Below are 20,937 nucleotides of genomic sequence, written 5' to 3' on the forward strand. Positions count from 1 at the left end.
ACCTGGCAACTTGTCCAGGGTGTACCCTGCCTCTTGCCCATAGTCAGCTGGGATAGGCTCCAGCTTGCCTGCAACCCTGTAGAACAGGATAAGCAGCTACAGATAATGGATGGATGGGCTACTCTAAATTGCCTATAGGTGTGAATGTGAGTGTGAATGGTTGTTCGTCTCTATATTTGGCACTATGATAGATTAACGACCTGCCCAGGATGTACCTTGCCTCTTGCCTGAAGTCAGCTGAGATTGGCTCCAGCTTTTTCTGTGACCCTGATGGATAAGCGATATAGACAATGGATGGATGGAAACTAATACTGTTGGTGGTTGAGAGTTGACAACATACAGTCATCCAGTTTACAGTCTAGCAATCTGTGGTGAGCAGTTTTAGATGGACATTTATTCAACCGGGTTCAAAGAAATATCATTAACCAGGTGTAGCAGTTCTCACACAAAGGCGGAGCACAGAAGACGGTAGGACAGAGTTCAGGTTGGTAATGCGGGTTTTTATTGTCTCACTTTTCAGTCTAACATACAGACACACACACACAACCAGTGTCTGGTTCGGGGAAGAGCTCCCTCTGCTCTCGCGCTCCCTCCTTAAGTAGGGCGCGGTCACTGGGAAGACATACAAACACAGGTTAATTGACCTCAGGTGTAGTGATTCTGCCACTTACCTTCCCTGACTCCGCCCTCCTGTCACAGACCGGAGCTTGACCATGCCCCCGCTGCCACATACCCCCACCTCCCGACTCAGGCCGGGCGGCTTTCCAGCCTGCAGCTGACTCCCCCCCCCCCCCCCCCCTTGACGGGAGAGGAAGTCCGCCACAACCATCTGCGCCCCTGGCCTGTGGTTCACCTTGAAATTGAAGGGTTGGAGTGCCAGATACCAACGGGTGATCCGCGCGTTGGCATCCTTCATGCGGTGGAGCCACTGGAGGGATGCGTGGTCCGAACAGAGGGTGAAAGGGCGTCCCAGCAGGTAGTAACGGAGGGCGAGGACCGCCCACTTGATTGCTAAGCACTCTTTTTCAACGGTGCTGTAGCACCCCTCACGCACCGACAGCTTCCTACTGATGTACAAGACTGGGCGGTCCTCCCCCTCCACCTCCTGGGACAAAACAGCCCCCAGCCCTCTGTCCGATGCATCCATCTGTAAAATAAAGGGGAGAGAAAAGTCAGGGGAGTGTAAAAGTGGCCCCCCACACAGTGCGGCCTTTACGTCAGAAAAAGCCCGCTGGCATTGCTCCGTCCACTGGACCGGATCTGGTGCCCCCTTTTTAGTCAGATCAGTCAGCGGGCTGGTGACGTCCGAATAATTAGGTATAAACATACGATAATAGCCAGCCAGCCCCAGGAACTGTCTCACCCCCTTTTTGGTCTTGGGCCTCGGGCAGGCCGCAATTGCTGCGGTTTTGTTAATTTGGGGACGCACCTGCCTGTTGCCCAAGTGGAAGCCCAGATACCATACTTCCACCCGCCCAATCACACACTTCTTCGGGTTGGCTGTGAGACCCGCTCACCTCAGCGACCTAAGGACGGCCCTCAGATGTTCGAGGTGCCTCGGCCAGTCATTACTATAGACAATAATGTCGTCAAGGTAGGCGGCCGCATAGGTGGCGTGGGGGCGGAGGACCCTGTCCATCAGCCGCTGAAACGTAGCGGGTGCTCCAAACAACCCAAAAGGAAGTGTGACAAATTGGTGTAAGCCGAATGGTGTGGAAAAGGCTGTTTTTTCTCGGGATAGTGGAGTCAAGGGGATCTGCCAATATCCCTTTGTTAAATCCAGTGTCGAATAAAAGCAAGCTGTGCCTAGTCGATCGAGCAGCTCATCAATACGAGGCATCGAATTTAGACACCGCGTTGACTTTTCTATAGTCCACACAGAACCGGACTGACCCTTCGGCCTTGGGTACCAAGACCACTGGGCTGCTCCGGTCACTGTGGGACTCCTCGACAATGCCCATTTCGAGCATGGCCTCGAGTTCTTCCTGAACCAATTTTTTCTTGTGTTCGGGTAGCCTGTAAGGGCGGCTATGCACTACCACCCCCGGGGGCGTCTCAATGTGGTGCTCTATGAGGTTGGTGCGGCCAGGCAGGGGCGAGAACATGTCCGAAAACTCGGTCTGCAACTGGGCAACCTCCGCAAGTTGGGTCGGGGAGAGGTGGTCTCCACAGGGGACCGGAGAGGTACGTGATGCTAATGTTCCCTTTTGAACCTCCGGCCCCAGCTCTGCCTTCTCTGGAACCACCGACACCAATGCCACGGGGACCTCCTCGTTCCAGAGTTTGAGCAGATTGAGGTGGTAAATCTGTAGCACCCCACCCCTGTCCGTTCGCCTCACCTCATAGTCGACGTCCCCGATTCGCTGTGTGACCTCAAAGGGTCCTTGCCACTTGGCGACTAATTTGGAGCTCGATGTGGGCAACAGTACAAGTACTTTATCTCCCGGTGCGAACTCTCTAAGACGCGTACCCTTGTCGTACAGGCGGGTTTGCCGTTCTTGGGCCTGCCGCAAATTCTCCTGGGTTAGGTGTGTGAATGTGTTGAGTTTTGCACGCAGGTCAATAACGTACTGAATTTCATTTTTACTTGGTGAAGGTCCCTCCTCCCAATTTTCTCACAGCACATCTAAAATGCCTCGCGGCTTACACCCATATAATAATTCAAACGGGGAGAACCCCGTGGAGGCTTGGGGGACCTCTCGCACTGAAAACAGCAAGGGTTCAAGCCATTTATCCCAGTTACGTGCATCCTCACTTACGAATTTTTTAATTATATTCTTGAGGGTGCAATTGAACCGTTCAACTAAACCGTCCGTTTGCGGGTGATACACACTGGTGCGGATCAGCTTAATCCCTAATAACCCATACAGTTCGTTCAGTGTTCATGACATAAACAAGGTGCCTTGATCAGTCAGAATCTCTTTCGGGATTCCAACTCGGGAGATGACGCGGAACAGCGCCTCCGCAATACTGCGTGCTGAGATATTGCGGAGAGGCACTGCTTCCGGGTATCGCGTTGCATAGTCCACCAGAACTAATATAAAGCGGTACCCTCGTGCTGACCGATCTAATGGCCCGACAAGATCCATCCCAATTCTTTCGAACGGGGTCTCGATTAATGGTAGAGGGTGCAAAGGCGCTTTTGGAATGGCCGCTGGATTTACTAACTGGCATTCGCGGCATGCTGTACACCACCTACGGACATCGCCGCGAATCCCCGGCCAATAGAATCGGGTCATTATTCGGGCTAGTGTCTTATCCTGCCCTAAGTGTCCAGCCATGGGATTAAAATGAGCCGCCTGGAATACCAATTCCCGGCGGTAATCTGTGGTTGGTAGAAGAGAGCAACTGGACTTGCTTGAAAAGTCTTGAAGACGTTTCGCCTCTCATCCGAAAGGCATCCTCAGTTCTGTCTGTCTAATAGGGAGTATCAAGTATTTATCCTCTCATGGATCATCATAGAATCCGAGTATCTTCACAGATACAATTCCTGGCGGCTTTTTGGATTTAAAAGCTGCGTGATTTGCTCTTTCGTCTGAGTGTCCTGCGTCACTCGGTATAATCTATCTTTCATAATAGAAAAATAGGGGAAGGACAGGGTGGCGTCCGGCGGGAGTGTTTGACCATCAATTACTCTCACTTGGTCAAACGCATGCCACAGAGTCTCATCTCGCGACTGCTCTAACGGGAAATCTGCCAGGGATTCCCCGAGAGAGGGAGGAGGAGCCTGTGGCTCCTCACTCTGACGCGGAGATGACGTAGACGGCTCTGTGACAACTGCTCCCGCCAAGGCGACACCGGGACCTCCCCCTGCTGAATTATGGCAGGACCCACTCCTCACTAAATGACTCATCAACTCCCCGAATCCCAGCCAATCAGTCCCCAAAATTATCGAGTGGGTGAGGCGGGGATTAACCGCCGCCTTTACTATAAATTTTTCCCCTCGGAAAAAAATGTGGACCGACACCAAAGGGTAGCTGTGAACATCCCCATGCACACACAACACCTTCACCCCCTGTGCTCCCCCCAATGCCTCATCTTGCACCAGGCTTTGGTGAATTGAGGTCTGATTACAACCAGAATCCACCAAGGCCTGATATGTATCCCCTTGAATACTCACCGGTATGCGATACACTCCGGCCCGATCGAGGGCGGCTCCTGGCGTGTCAGGGATCCGAACCACCGCGCCCACCTCCATTACCGTGCACTGCTGTTGGAGGTGGCCCGGCTCCCCGCAGCGCCAGCAAACCGGCCTGGGCTTCTTCTCAGCACCGGGGTTCTGGGGCTCACTCACCTGAGGGGGGGGGGAGAGACAGACACAGAAGGGAGAAACGGGAGGGCACCACGGGTGCGGCGGGCCGGCTGGGGTGGCGCCAGCCCCCGCCTCCGTGGTGGGGGAATGGGGCGAGGACGAGACACAGGAGGAGAGGGGAGAGAGAGAGAAAGGAGAGGAGAGAAGAGGCTGCCTGCTGTCCTGCCACCGGGACAGCCGCCAAATGGTCCTCCGGCAGCTCGATTGCCTAGTCCAGCGACGCCGGGCGGTGGCACTGGACCCACTCCGCGGTTCTTGCTGGCAAGCGTGCGATGAATTGTTCCAGTACCACCTGGTCAATGATCCCCTCGGCATCGCGGTTGTCGGCCCTCAACCACCGCCAGCAGGTGTCCCAGAGTTGCTGGCCAAACGCAAACGGCCGGCCGACTTCCTCCAAGCACAAAGCGCGGAAGCGCTGCTGCTGCTCGGGGGTGCGCCCCACACGCTGGAGGACGGCCCGGCGAAGGTCCGCGTAGGCCAGCCGGCAGTCGGCGGGGAGCTGTAGTGCGGCCAGCTGAGCCTCTCCCGTTAGCAGGGGGAGGAGGCGGGCCGCACGCTGTTCCATCGGCCACCCCGAGGTCTCTGCGACTTGCTCAAAGAGCGTGAGGAATGCCTCGGGGTCATCCTGCAGGCCCATCTTTGTTAGGGTGAGGGGCGACGGGCCTGCGGTGGGAGCGTTGGCAGACCCTGCCGACGCGAGGAGGTGCTGGAATGCCTGACGATCTTCTTGCTGGGCCAACACCAGGGCCTCGAACCGCTGTTCCTGCTCCTTTCGGAGGGTGACTAGCACCTGGTGCTGGCTTTGCTGGGCCGTGGCAAGGGCGTGGACCAGGTCGGTGAATGGGGAGGACTCCATGGGGCTGTTCTGCTTCTGCGCTCCAGATAATCCCAGGTTTCGATACTACTGTAGCAGTTCTCACACAAAGGCGGAGCACAGAAGACGGTAGGACAGAGTTCAGGTTGGTAAAGTGAGTTTTTATTGTCACACTTTTCAGTCTAACATACAGACACACACACACACAACCGGCGTCTGGTTTGGGGAAGAGCTCCCTCTGCTCTCGCTCTCCCTCCTTAAGTAGGGCGCGGTCACTGGGAAAACACACAAACACAGGTTAATTGACCTCAGGTGTAGTGATTCTGCCACTTACCTTCCCTGACTCCGCCCTCCTGTCACAGACCGGCGCTTGACCATGCCCCCGCTGCCACACCAGGGTTGCCAGGTTTCAGCAAAATTTTCAGCCCTACTATACCTCAAAAAACACACAAAAGTCCTGAAACCAGCCCAAAAATTCAAAAATTGGAAAATGACACATTGTTCTTCTTTTTCTCAGCTTTTGGGTGGGAAAAAAGGTCACTGTTGTGCATTACTGATACAGGGACAAGTTCCATTTCCTAACCCCCTTTCCCTCTCCTAATCATTGCAGTGGCTATATCATACAGTAGAAATGGTTCTGTACATCAGATACCTGCTGTCTGCACTTACAGTATCTGTGTGTCTCAATCTGTGTACTTCTGCACTTACACTTGCTATTTTGAGAGCATAAGTGCGTTCACACTGACAAGTATGGCAACATGCAAGTGTACAACATAGCCAGATGGTGTACTCAAAATGGTCAAAAAGTTGAGTGTGCAATGCTGGACATTTCTCACCCTCATTGGTCATCTTGCCTACGTAGTGGAAGGGGAGGGACCACCAAAGTTGTTGATGCCAGTGGCACTACGGTTCCCACATTGTGTGAAATATTTATACACACAAGCTAGGAAAACTAAAAACCGGTTTATTTTTAAGAAGTAAGCAAAAAAAAAAAAAAAGCCAGCAGATATTTTTTTTGGTGGGTGATGTGACAATCTTGGTCAAAGATTGAAATAATCATTTCCAGTAAGTGCACAACTTGCTGCATTGGATTTCAGACAGCACTTTCCTCTCAAAATTCACACATTATGCAATTAAATAGTGGACACAGTGTTCTATATGGAAGTGTACTAACAGAAGTACACAAATTGAGACGCAGGGTTTGCCTTTGTTTGTGGCAGTTTATTAGACTTAATTCCAGTTATTTGCTATAAAACAAAACTCGACTATCCTGTTCATTGATCCTCCCCCAAGCATGGGCCAATGAGGATCCTGCTCCAATGGGCCTCTGTGGGTCTTTGGTTTAATTCCAAGTTACCACTAGGTGTAATAATAACTCTATAGATGTAAAGTGGGTCAGTGAGCACACTGTCCCAAAATTGTGCAACATCTAAAAACAAGAGCAAGTCATGGAAACAGTGGGCTTATAGCTGTCAAATAGCGCATTTTTGGTAAAATTGTTGGTCAAGTCAAAAGAGATGATTCATATTTCATCCATCCATACATTATCCTCTTTGGACACAAGGAAAAATGCTATGGAACTTCATGTGTACAATTGTACACATTATGTCTGAAGGGGTTATCTATTTGGCTTCTCCGTCAGGGTTACAGGGGAAGCTTGAGCCAATCCCAGCTGACTTTGAGCAAGAGGCAGGGTACACCCTGGACAGGTCACGAATCTATTACTGGATTAACACAGACACCAACATTCACGCTCACATTCACACCTATGGAAGGAAACCAGAGCACCCTAAGGAAACCCAAACATGAACATGCAAACAAGGAAAACATGCAAATGCCACACACAAAGGTTAGAACCCAGAACTTTCTTGCTATGAGGAGACAGTGCGCTGCACCACCGTGTTGCTTCTTTTTCTTCTTCTTCTTTTGGCTGCTCCTGTTAGGGGTCACCACAGCAGATCTCATGATCTGCATATTTGATATTTGAGGGTTAGGGTTCAGGCTCAGGGTTAGGGTTAGGTTAAAGAGAGTTAGGGTTTGGGTTAGGGTTTGGGTTTAGGATTAGGTTTAGGTTTAAGTTTAGGGTCAGGGTTAAGGTTAGCGTTAGGGTTAAGGGTTTGGTTTAGGGTTACTGTTAGAGTTTAGGGGTTAGAGTTTAGGCATTAGGGTTTGGGTTAGGGTCAGGGGTTAGGGTTACAATTAGGGGTTAGAGTTAGGGTCAAAGATTTGGGTTAAAGTTAGGGTTAGGTTAGGGGTTAGGGTCAGGGTCAAGGATTAGGGTTAGAGGGTTAGGTTACAGCTAGAGGGTTAGGGTTAGAGGGTCAGGGTTAGTGGTTAGGGTTAAAGTTAGCGTTAGAGGGTTAGGGTTAGGGTTTAGGGTCAGGTGTTAGAGCTAGGGTTAGTGTTAGAGAGTTAGGGTTACAGGGTTAGGTTACAGTTAGAGGGTTAGGCTTAGGGTTAGGGTTAGAGGATTAGGATTAGAGGGTTAGGCTTAGGGCTATAGGGTTAGAGGTTAGGGTTAGAGGGTTAGGTTACACTTAGAGGAGATGATAACTCCCATCCACCGGCTCCCCAGGTTGCGGATAGGGTAATGGCCTCCGTAATAGAGGCTGGCTGCGAATAGGTTGAATAAGCAGTGCCAGACAAAATCACGGTATGCCCTTTGGCAAGGCATAGTACCCGTTTTGCCACCTGAGCAGGGTTACGTTGAAGACATCGGGGAGCAGGATGTTGGATTCGGTAGAAGGAGCAGTGAACGACACTGTAAATCTGGTTCTATCTACTCATGGCGAGGCAGTTCATCTCAACTTTGTTGGATGTCTCAGCAAGGCACAAACACTCTCAGGGAGGGTACTGCACACGCTTGTATGGAGCAGCGACCACAAGCAGTTATAAATGCTACTGAAAGCTAATTCATGACACACAACCCAAATCGACGTTCATCCTGCATCGCTCGTCGCTCGGTCAAACAAGGAGCGCGTCCTGCAGTGGCCTCCCAGGCTGCAGTCGAAAAATCAGCTACTGGGAAGGATGATGATGACAACGACTATGAGGATGAAATTGATAATAAGACAGCTACACCAAGGCTAATGAAAGGGAAAAATATATCTTTGTTGGCACCCTCAACGTACAGACACTCCAGAAGGTTGAGAAAATCCCCGAAATGATTGCATCTGCTGAAGCCACAAATCACGACATTGTCTGCGTACAAGAGCACAGGTTCACTCATGATGACCTAAACACCATGGTACACTCTCATGGAGATTGGAGACTGATCACCTGCCCAGCATGGAAAAATAGAGTCAACGCTACGACTGGAGGAGTGGGGATGCTTTTCAGCCCTGCAGCTTACAAAGCACTCGCCAGTGTTGAAATAATAGTCCCAAGGATAATGATAGCCACCTTCAATGGAAACCCTCAAACAACTGTCATCTCCTGCTACAGCCCAACTAATGTGAGTGATGAGCCCAAAGTCGAGCGTTTCTATGAAGAACTGACAGCAGTGACCAGACAAGTCCCGAAACATAACATCCTTATCATTGGCGGGGACTTCAATGCCCATCTTGGTCAGGACGACAGCTTCAAATTCGCATTCCACCAAAAAACAAATCGAAATGGCCAAATGCTGAAAGACTACCTCAAAGAAAATAACCTCGTTTGCCTGAATACAATCTTTCAGAAAAGATGGGGACAGCAATGGACTCACACAGCCCCAAATGGATACAAGGCCCAACTAGACTACATAATCATTCATTGAAAGTGGAGAAACAGTGCTAAGAACTGTAGAGCCTTTAACTCCTTCATCAGCATTGCATCTGACCACCGTATTGTTTCATCTCGAATCCGCCTGAGTCTTCGTGCAAATAAGAGGAAATCAAGCATCTACTTTGATGACTGGTCAACGCTAAAGATGAATCCTAAGATCCACGAGGCCTTTGTTATCCAGCTGAATAACAGATTCGCTTCCCTCCAAGACTCTACATCAATCCCTTCTGTAAATTCCACCTACGAAAATTTGGAAATAGCTTGCAGGGAAACCGCCAAACACACCATCCCGCTGAAACCCAAGGCAAAGAAACGAAAACCGTGGGAATCAACAGAGATATGCCAAAAACGACATGATCTGCACACAGCTGCACAGCTTAAAACCTCTCTTCCTTCTCTTGAAAATGTTAAGCAATTTGAAGATGCTCGGGTGGTGCTCAAAGGCTCATATGAAACTGAGCAAACGGAATACCTGCAGAGAAAGATCCACCACATCAGAACCACTTCTAGCAATAAAAAGGCAGCTGAAGCATGGAAGACTGTCAACGAAATCAGTGGGAGGAAAAACATCACCCAGGGCAAATTGAAAGCCTCGAGCCAGGAAGAGCGACTTCAGCTTTGGCAACAACATTTCCAAGACCTGCTTGGTAAGCCACCTGTAATCTCCAACGAGCCTGTGACACCAGTAGTTGCAAACGAGCTTAATATAAAGAAAGGCCCCTTTACAATGGAAGAATTCAAGTTGGCAATCTGCTGCATTCAAAATGGTAAAGCCTGCAGACTCGACGAGATACCAGCTGAAGTATGGAAGCTAGAAGAATTCCATCACACCCTATTAGATATGGCCAACAGCGTCTATAATCAGGACCCCATTGCGAGATGGTCTAAAGGCTGCTTACTCCCTTTCCCCAAAAAGGGTAACCTCGGGATCACGAAGAACTATAGAGGCATCACACACTGCAATTGCGGTGAAAATCTACAACCTGATGCTACTGAACAGAGTACACCCAGAAGTCGACCCTATACTGAGGAAGAACCAAAATGGCTTCAGAGCAAACAAATCTACCTCTGGACAGATACTGACCATCCGTAGGATATTAGAAGGAGTAAACATGAAAAATCTTCCTGCAACCCTACTGTTTGTCAACTTCTCTAAAGCCTTTGATTCCATCTACTGTGGAAAAATGGAGGAGATCCTGACCACATATGGAATACCAAAGGAAACAGTAGACGCCATCATGATGCTATACAAAAACACCTGGTCTATGGTACGCTCTCCAGATGGAGACACTGACTTCTTCGAAATCACCACTGGAGTCCTGCAAGGAGACACCCTGGCCCCTTTTATTTTCATCATCTGCCTGGACTATGTCCTAAGAAAAGCCCTCGACGACAACATGGAACTTGGCTTTACTAGGCTTTATTATTATTAACTATTTACAGGCCTCCGAGACATTCAGCCAAAGTTTTTCTGGAAGAGTTTGGTGAACTGTTGTCAGTCATTTGCTTAGAGTTTGACTGTCTTATTATATCTGGGGATTTTAACTTGCATGTAGATAATCCTGAAAACACCTATGCCAATGAACTACTTGCACTTATTGACAACTTCAACCTTGTACAACATGTACAGGGGCTGACCCACTCTCGTGGTCATACCCTTGACCTTGTCATCACAAAGGGTCTTACTGTTTCTACTACTGTTGTTGACCTGGCCTTATCTGATCATTTTTGTGTTTTATCTGATGTTTCTATGTCTCCTCACATTCAGAACAGCTCAATGACTATGGGTAGGAGAGTCATAAACGACAACACGTGTTCTCTTTGAGCAAGCTCTCTCTCAGACCTCAACCAAAATGTCAGACTCTGGAGATGATTTACTGGAAATTTTTAATTTAAATATGACCCAAATTATGGATGATATTGCTCCATTCAAAATCAAAAGAGTCAATGATAAGCAGAAAGCACCATGGAAGCAATACCCAGCTGTTAAACTGTTAAAGAGAGAATGTAGAAAGACTGAAAGAAAATGGCGCAAAACTAAACTTGACATCCATTATCAAATCCATAAAGAGATGCTTTGTAAATATAATTATGAAATTCGTAAAGCAAGACAGTCTTTCTTCTCCAACATCATCAACAGGAATATGAACAATGCCCGTGTGCTATTTTCAACAGTAGAGAAGCTAACAAATCCCCCACCACAATTAGCACCTGAACTTCTCTCAGTTAATAAATGCAATGAGTTTGCATCCTTCTTTAAAGGTAAAATTGATAAAATACGACATAATATTGCTCATAATATATCTCAGTTGCAAATAATTGAAAAGCTGCAATCACCAGTGACACAGATAGATAACTTCAACACAATGTCAGAATTTTGTTTAATTGATTATGAGACTCTTGAAAAAACTGTACAAAATCTCAGTTCCTCAACATCTGAATTGGACATTCTGCCCACCAACTTTTTTAAGTCTGTTCTACATCTTATAATTACAGATGTGCTTCAAATCATAAATACATCCCTAGAGACTGGCATTGTTCCTGTGTCCTTGAAAAAAGCCGTTGTAAAGCCCCTACTTAAAAAGAATAATCTGGATGCTTCAGTATTAAATAACTACAGGCCAATATCAAATCTACCATTCATCGGGAAAATCCTTGAAAAAATTGTCTTCAATCAATTAACTGCCTTCTTGATATCAAACAGCTGTTTTGATAACTTTCAATCAGGATTTCGTGCCAATCATAGCACTGAAACAGCGCTGATTAAAGTTATAAATGACATACGTCTTAATACTGATGCAGGCAAAACATTGGTCCTGGTATTACTGGACCTCAGTGCAGCTTTTGATACTGTTGATCACAACATACTGCTATGTCGACTTGAACATTGGGTTGGGTTGACTGGTAAAGTTATCAATTGGTTAAAATCATACTTAAAAGATAGAAGCTTCTTTGTTACCATGGGAAATTGTACCTCAGCATCAATGTCCTTGACCTGTGGTGTCCCCCAGGGGTCGATTCTTGGACCATTACTATTCAACCTTTATATGCTCCCACTTGGGCAAATTATCAAGAACAATTCAATTTTATATCACTGCTATGCAGATGATACCCAAATTTATCTTGCTCTATCACCTAATGATTATGCCCCCCTTGAATGTCTCTACCAGTGTATCGATCAAATCAACAACTGGATGTCACAAAATTTTCTTCAGCTGAATACAGATAAAACAGAAGTAATTCTATTTGGAAAAAAAGATGAAAGACTCAGGATTACCACTATTCTTGACACAAAGGGGATTAAAACAAAAGAAATGGTTAAAAATCTTGGTGTTTTCATTGACAGCGAGCTAAACTTTGAGAGGCATATGAAAGCAATCACTAAAATGGCATTTTATCACCTAAAAACATTTCCAAACTAAGAGGACTTATGTCAAAAAATGATCTGGAAAAACTGATACATGCCTTCATCTCTAGTAGGGTTGATTACTGCAATGGCCTTTTCACAGGCCTGCCAAAAAAACCGTCAAACGACTTCAGCTGGTTCAAAATGCAGCAGCTAGGGTTCTCACACGAACAAAAAGAACAGAACACATTACTCCAATTCTAAGGTCCCGTCACTGGCTTCCAGTAAGCTACAGAATTGACTTTAAAGCATTGCTGCTGGTGTACAAATCTCTAAATGGTACAGGGCCCAATTACCTCTCTGATATGTTGCAGCGGCCTAACCCAATCAGATCTACCAGATCGCAGCAGAAAAATTTACTATTAAAACCTGTTGTTAAAACAAAGTGTGGTGAAGCAGCTTTTAGCTACTATGCAGTACAGCTATGGAACCAACTGCCAGAGGACATCAAAAATGCTCCTGCTGTTGGCAGCTTCAAATCTAGGTTAAAGACCAAGCTGTTTTCAGATGCTTTCTGCTAAATTATTAATATTGCCATCTCTACATGTTTTAAACTCTTTACTTTTACAGTCTCTCCATGTTTTAAATTTTACTTAACTTTTATTCTATTTTATTCTGCTGTTTTTTTTTAAATTGAACGTTTATCTCATTTTATTATTTTATTTCTACTATTGTTTAATTCTTATTAATTTTCTTCCCCATTTATTTTATGTAATTTTATTTTCTATTGTTTACTGTTTTGCTTTTACTTCTGTAAAGCACATTGAACTGCCACTGTGTATGAAATGTGCTATATAAATAAACTTGCCTTGCCTTGCCTCTCACCGAACGGAGAAGCAGAAGGCATCCAGCTCAGAAGATCACAGACACTGACTATGCTGATGACATTGCAATCCTTGCAGACGAACTAAGAGATGCAACCTCACTCCTTCATAGCATTGAGAAGCTAGCCAAAAAAATCAGGCTCTGCGTTAATGCTGAGAAAACGGAGTTCATGTGCCTGAACCAAGATGCATCAGCAGGTATGAGCAGTCTGAGCAGCGAAAAGATCAAACAGGTGGACGATTTTAAGTACCTTGGTAGCTACATTGCCTCGACCGAACGAGACGTCGACATTAGACTTGGAAAAGCATGGATGGATTCCTTAACGGAATGGATAAGATCTGGAAATCAACCCTCCCAGATGACCTAAAGAGGAACTTCTTCAGGGCGACAGTGGAGTCAATCCTTACATATGGCTCAATCTCCTGGACCCTGACTTCTGAACTGGAGAGGAAGTTGGATGGGGCCTACACCCGTATGTTCCGTGCCGCTCTAAACAGGTCCTGGCGTGATCATACCACAAACAAAGAACTCTACGCCAACATCCCACCCCTCAGCCACTCTATCAGACAACAGAGACTGCGTTTCGCCGGGCATTGCTGGCGCACCAAGCAGGAACTGGCTAGTGAAATAGTTTTATGGACACCCTCCCATGGAAGGAGATCGCAGGGTCGCCCCAAGAGGACATACCCAGAGCAAATAGCAAATGACATCAGCTGCCAGATTGCAGACCTCCCTGCCTTAATGAGCGACAAAGAAGAATGGAGAAGACGTATGTTGAGGCTTAGCCGAGCTAGCTCGACATAGTAAGTAAGTAAGTAAGTAGAGGGTTAGAGTTAGGCTTAGGGTTAGAGGGTTAGGGGTTAGGGTGTGGGGTTAAGGGCTTTGTTGAATTCCTGATTTTGGCATTCTATGGTCTGTTATTTCTGTATAACAGGCTGTTATGTACAGTACCAGTCAAAAGTTTGGACACACCTTCTAGCTCAGTGATTGTTCTTTAATTGTATTAATTAAAAGTCATTTCATGTCTTAAAGTAATGATGGCTGTTGTTTCTCTTTATTTAGTTGAGCAGTTCTTGAAATACTGTAATATGGATGACTACCATTGTGGAATAGGGCTATTTACTGTATTTTTATTATTTACTACTTACTGTTTGATCTCAAATTCATTAAGAAGGCAAGAAATTGCACTAATTAACTTTTGATGAGAAACACCTGCTAATTGAAAAGCATTCCAGGTGACTACCTCATGAAGCTGGTTAAGATAATGCCAGTAGTGTGTAAAGTGTCATCAAGGTAAACACTGGATATTTTGATGAATCTAAAATATCAAAGATTGTTTTTTTAAACATTTTTTGTTTACCACATAATTCCATATATGTTCCATATGTTATTTTGTAGCTTTTTATGTCTTCAGTATTGTTCTACAATGAAGAAAATAGTCACAATAGAGAAAAAAACATGAATGAGGAGAGGTGTACAAACCTTTGACTGGTACTGTACACCCACTTAGGTCATTAATTCAGTGGTGCTGAAAGTTCCAAAATGTCTTTTAACTTGCCAAGGCCAAAGCCTTTTAACTTCCTGTTAGTGATCATGATTGACTACTGTTCAACAACAAAGTTGTGTAGGAACTTTACCAAGGTCTGGAAAGAAAACCAAACTGTCCCCCTCAGCTGAGAGGAAATTGGTATGGATGGTCTGGAACAACCCAGGAACCATCAAGGCACAGGCCTGCCATGATCTGGAAGCTACTGGAACACGGTCTACAATGAAATTAGTTTTACATCGCCATGGACTGAAAGGCTGCTGTCCAAAAAAGAAGCCCCTGCTCCAAACCTGACATCTTCAAGCTTGACTAAAGCTTGTAGGTGACCACATGGACAAAGAAAAAGCATTCTAGAGGAAAGTTTTATGGTCAGATGAGACAGATTTACTTGTTGGGCTACAATAGTTAGTACAGAGAAACACTCTGTTAGCATGTTGGTACTTTTTTGTTTACCACATAATTCCAGATATATTCCAGATGTTTTTTCATAGTTTTGATATCTTCAGTATTGTTCTACAATATAGAAAATACAAAATATAGAAAAACCTGCACATGAAGAGTAGAGGTGTACAAACTTTTGACTGCTACTGTTTAACACTGTTGCAATAGACCATATCAGTAGCAGAAGCAATAAAATCAATTTTAAATCAATATTTTGTGTCAAATTATTGATTTCTTTAGTAAGTAGCCATGTCATAAGTGGCATCATGTACAGCAAGCTGGTTGTTATTGTGAAATAAACTCCTTCAGGGTGAGTCAAGGTTCCTCTGCTTCACATCAGGTTCAGATGAGACCCATCTTCCTGTTGGGGTTTATTTCATTGATAACGACTGGCTTGCTGTACATTATCCCTTATTTAGTATAAATACGCAGGTGATTATAGAAAATCAAGTGCGCTGATTGGTCGAGAAATTCAGACTATTTCTCGATAATCACCTCGAGCGACTCGTCAAAATGGCGGCCAATCGCTTTGTCACTGTAAATGAGGAAGAATTACAAATGATGAAAGAAAATGCTGTTCCTAAAAGCACTAAAGATGCTACAAAGTTTGGTCTAAAATTATTCAAAGGTAAGCTGGAATTGTGACTTATTTTATCGATTTCAAAACAAAGTATTTTATGTGACTCGACTTAGATAAGTGACACAAGTCTGCACCATGCCGTTATTACATTTACATGCTGCTTTTGAAGTTTGAAATAAATTGTTTTAAATACAATTTAATTTTTTTTTTTTTTAAATAGTCACCTGTGTATTTACACGAAAACAATTATCCACCTTAGGCTCAGTGAATATCGATAATTATTCTATCCGCAGTCACTGGATATGAGCAATAGTGCACTCTGATTGGCTACTCTACTACTAGGATATCAGCTCATATATTGTGAGTAGAGAAAAACAAAATGGCAGAGTGCATCAAGTCAGATATATCACTTTGCTATTAAGTATTTAAAATAAACAGAAATAGCTAAATAAAAGAATATAGTTTTTTCCCCCCAATGTCTCCTGTTCCACACTCCAGTCCAGTTGGTAGCGGTAATGCACCTTTAAGCTGGTTTGCCAACCACCAAAAACCCTAAAGAAGAAGAAGAAGAAGAAAATGGCGGATCGTGTTGCTCTACTCGAAAATAAAACCCCCCAAAATACAAAACGAATCAGCAAAATATGGAATGAAAGTATTTAATAGTAAGAATGTATCTTTTTTTATGTTTCAAGAATTATTATTATAGCATTTTTCACAAATTGCTCCCGTCATTTCGCCGGTTTGTTTACATTCTAAGTGGAAATGATTTTGTCGGACGTTTTGTATAAAGTTTTTATTTATCGAATTTGCAAAAAAATACAAATAAAAATGCTGTTTCTCAAATTCCAGTGAATGTGGATAGAATAAAACAGTTATTCCACTCAATCTCGTTGTACATGGCTTAGAGCCAACTTGGTGCTATGCGCCTCATCAACTATCAGCTCATGTACGACTCGATTTTGTGGAATAACTGCTAAATAATAATCTAAAATACCAGGCACTGAGAGGCTCCAGTTGAAATTATGGATTCTCTGAGGTGACTGGCATAGCTCTGAAGAAAATCGTCCTACCCCAGTCACTGAAGAGAATCCGTAATTCCCGGAGTCTCTCAGTGCATGGTACAGTTGTGTACAAAATAATAGCAGTGTGTTTAAAAACGTGAGTAAAGCTCAAAATCCTTATAATAGTTTTTATTTCCATGCATTGGGAACAATGCACATTATATTCTACATCAAAACATGAAGAAAAATGTATGAATATTTTAATTACTTTACAGAAAATGAAGAAAAATGAACACTGGGCTGTTCAAAAAAATAGCAGTGTCTGCATTTTTCATTACAAACTCCAAATATTTACTGTATAAACTGAAAAAATCTTAAGGATTTAGTATTCCTGTGAATCACTAAACTAATATTTAGTTGTATAACCACGGTTTCTGAGAACTTCTGGCACCTGTGAACAGGTATTCCAGCCCAGGATGATTTGACAACATTCCACAATTCCTCTGCATTTCTTGGTTTTGCCTCAGAAACAGCATTTTTGATGTCACCCCACAAGTTTTCTATCAGATTAAGGTCCGGGGATTGGGCTGGCCACTCCATAACTTTCATTTTGTTGGTCTTGAACCCTGGTGCTGCTCGCTTACTGGTGTGTTTGGGGTCGTTGTCTTGTTGAAACACCCATTTCAAGGGCATTTCCTCTTCAGCATAAGGCAACATGACCTCCTCGAGTATTTTGATATATGCAAACTGATCCATGATCCCTGGTATGCGATAAATGGACCCAACACCATAGTAAGAGAAACATTCCCATATCATGATGCTTGCACCACCATGCTTCACTGTCTTCAGAGTGTACTGTGGCTTGAATTCAGTGTTTGGGGGTCGTCTGAAAAACTGTCTGCGGCTCTTGGACCCAAAAAGAACAATTTTACTTTCATCAGTCCACAAAATGTTTTTCCATTTCTCTTTAGGCCAGTCGATGTGTTCTTTGGCAAATTGGATCCTCTTCAGCACGTCTTTTTTTTAACAGTGGAACTTTGCGGGGGCTTCTTGCCGATAGATTAGCTTCACACAGGCATCTTCTAATTGTCACAGTACTCACAGGTAACTTCAGACCGTCTCTGATCACCCTGGAGCTGATCATTGGCTGAGTCTTTGCCATTCTGGCTATTCTTCGATCCATTCGAATGGTAGTCTTCTGTTTTCTTCCACGTCTCTCTGGCTTTGCTGTCCATTTTAAAGCGCTGGAGATCATTTTAGCTGAGCAGCCCATCATTTTCTGCACTTCTTTACAGTATACGCTTTACCTCTCCAATCAACGTTTTAATCAAAGCACGCTGTTCTTCTGAACAATGTCTGGAACGACCCATGTTTCTCAGGTTTTCAGAGAGAAATGGATGTACAACATGTGCTGGCTTCATCCTTAAATTAGGGCCACCTGACTGACATCTGTTTTTTCACAGAATGAATGACCTCACTAATTAAACTCCACACTGCTATTATTTTGAACACGTCCCTTTCACTTAATTATTCGATTACACAGACTCGGGAGCATGCATATCATGAATGTTGGGTCTGTTGGTTTTCTATGACTCTACTACACCTACTGGTAAATTATTTGCCATGTAGTAATATAATTTCCACCAAAAACAGTGATTGATCTGGTTAGTTGTGTTGGACTGCTATTATTTTGAACACAAGTGTATATTAGATTTATATCCCTCATCAAAAAATTCCAAACTAAAAGTGTTAAGATTGAATCTTGGCATAAACTCACTGGAGGCAGCCACGTTTGTTTTTTACATCGGCGTGACCTTCGACCTGCACATGTGCAATGTTCCATGCTTTCGCCTGCCTCGCTAGGCATGATCATGATATATAGATCTACACACACAGAAATGCTTGCAGAGCCACAGCTGTGACTCGAGTCGGCCGTATAGCTTGAAATTGTGACGCCAGTTCATGGTACAGCCATAATACACCATGAATGACTCACACCATATCCATTTTTTTTATTTTTTATTATTGATGTCACGAGATACCTTGCTTAATCAATGGTGGAACTATTTTATGTCACGTGAGCCATCCTTGACCAATCCCTGCATGGGAGTTTTTTGATGAGGGATATAATAAAATAATATTGGCTGGGGTTGCATGGTATATCAGATATATTCCATTCGGCGAGCATAATATTGAATGAGTCGAAGACAAGAATGTCTGATACACCATGAAAAATGCCAGCCATTATTATTATTATTATTATTATTATTATTATTATTATTATACACACACATTCCTTTCAGGCGTTCAATGCGTCTTTCTCTTTCAAATTTTTCTGTATTTAATGAAACAAACCTGGCAGCCATGTTTGTTTACAAATTGTCGCAGTCATTCGCTAGTGTGCAAGTTTTACGTCTCTGATGTGTAATGTCATGTTGTCTTGACAACCATGCAATATTGTAAACTACAGCGCCCTCCACAATTATTGGCACCCCAGTTAAGATGTGTTAAAAGCCTTAAAATAAATTCAAATTTTACTGCAGAAGCATAATCTCACACTGAAAATTGTAGAAAAATGTAACCCTTAACTCAAGTGAATTAAAAAAATAAAAACATCCCTGACTAAGAAATAATTATTTTTCATAAAATCACCTGTTCCACAATTATTGGCACCCATAACAATTCCTAGAAAATAAATGTAATTGAAGCATTTCTGTCATTTCTACTGTAGTTTATAAAGTTGATCAGAGTATCTAGGAACCTTTAATTAGTAATTTATCACATCCTGTTTCCCTGGGGTATAAATATGATGTGACACAGAGGCCTATTTCTCTTATCCACTCTTCAACATGGGAAAGACAAGAGAACACACCATTCAAGTAAGGCAGATGTGTGTCGACCTTCATAAGTCAGGCAACGGCTACAAGAAAATAGCCACTCGCCTACACCTGCCCATATCTACAGTCAGAGGAATCATCAAGAAGTTTAAAACAACTGGAACAGTGGCAAACAAGCCTGGACGAGGATGCAAGTTTATCTTGCCACCACGCACAGTGAGGAGGATGGTAAGAGAAGTAAAAAGTTCTCCAAAGCTCACTGTTAGAGAATTGCATCAAAGAGCAGCATCTTGGGGTCACAAAGTCTCCATAACAACCATCAGGCACCATCTACATGCCAACAAGCTGTTTGGGAGGCATGCACGGAAAAAGCCTTTTCTCACTTACAAGCATAAACGTAAACGTCTGGAGTTCGCTAAGCGGTACTGGGACTTCAACTGGGACCGTGTGCTTTGGTCAGATGAGACCAAGATCGAGCTTTTTGGCAACAAACACACTAAGTGGGTCTGGCGTAACACAAAAGATGAGTATGCGGAAAAGCACCTCACGCCCACTGTGAAGTATGGGGGAGGATCGGTGATGCTGTGGGCCTGTTTCTCTTCCAAAGACCCCGGGAACCTTGTTAGGGTGCATGGCATCATGAACTCTTTGAAATACCAGGACATTTTAAATCAAAATCTGGTGGTCTTTGCCTGAAAGCTGAAGATGGGTCGTCACTGGGTCTTTCAGCAAGATAATGACCCTAAACATGGGGCCAAATCTACACAAAAATGGTTCACCAGACACAAAATCAAGCTCCTCCCATCAGGGCCGTAGCCAGGATTTTTCAAATACCGAGGTCAAACATGGCTGACAGCACCGAAGCCCCCCGGCACAACTTAAATAAATAAATAAGGATAGATTTGGTAGAGGACACAGTTATTTTAACAATTCTAAAACTGTGGCACCATAACTGTGGTGTTTTATCTGACATAAAAGTAGAAATGTAGTGAACTCTTGAACTGAGTATACATACCTAAAGTACCAGTTACCTAAAGTATTGGCATTATTTACATTGCAGCATACACATGACAGAAAGGGTGTGAACTGCTGAATTGTAAGCTTTAGTATTACACCTTATAATAATAGTGTGTGTGTGTGTGTGTGTGTGTGTGTGTGTGTGTGTGTGTGTGTGTGAGAGAGAGCGTGAGAGAGTTTGTGTGTTATTTGTGGGTGTCTGTATGTGTAGAGACATTCTGTGCAGTAATGTAAAGGCATCAGTCTATCTGGCTGTCTTGAATTGAAATCCATTTGCATGCATTCTCTGAAACAGATGGCCCTTTTCCACTACCCTTTTTCAGCTCACTTCAGTTCACTTTAGCCCGACACGGCTCGCGTTTCGACTATCTCAAAACAGCACGACTCAGCTCG

This window comes from Neoarius graeffei, chromosome 21 (genome assembly GCF_027579695.1).
Source record: "Neoarius graeffei isolate fNeoGra1 chromosome 21, fNeoGra1.pri, whole genome shotgun sequence".
NCBI lineage: Eukaryota > Metazoa > Chordata > Actinopteri > Siluriformes > Ariidae > Neoarius > Neoarius graeffei.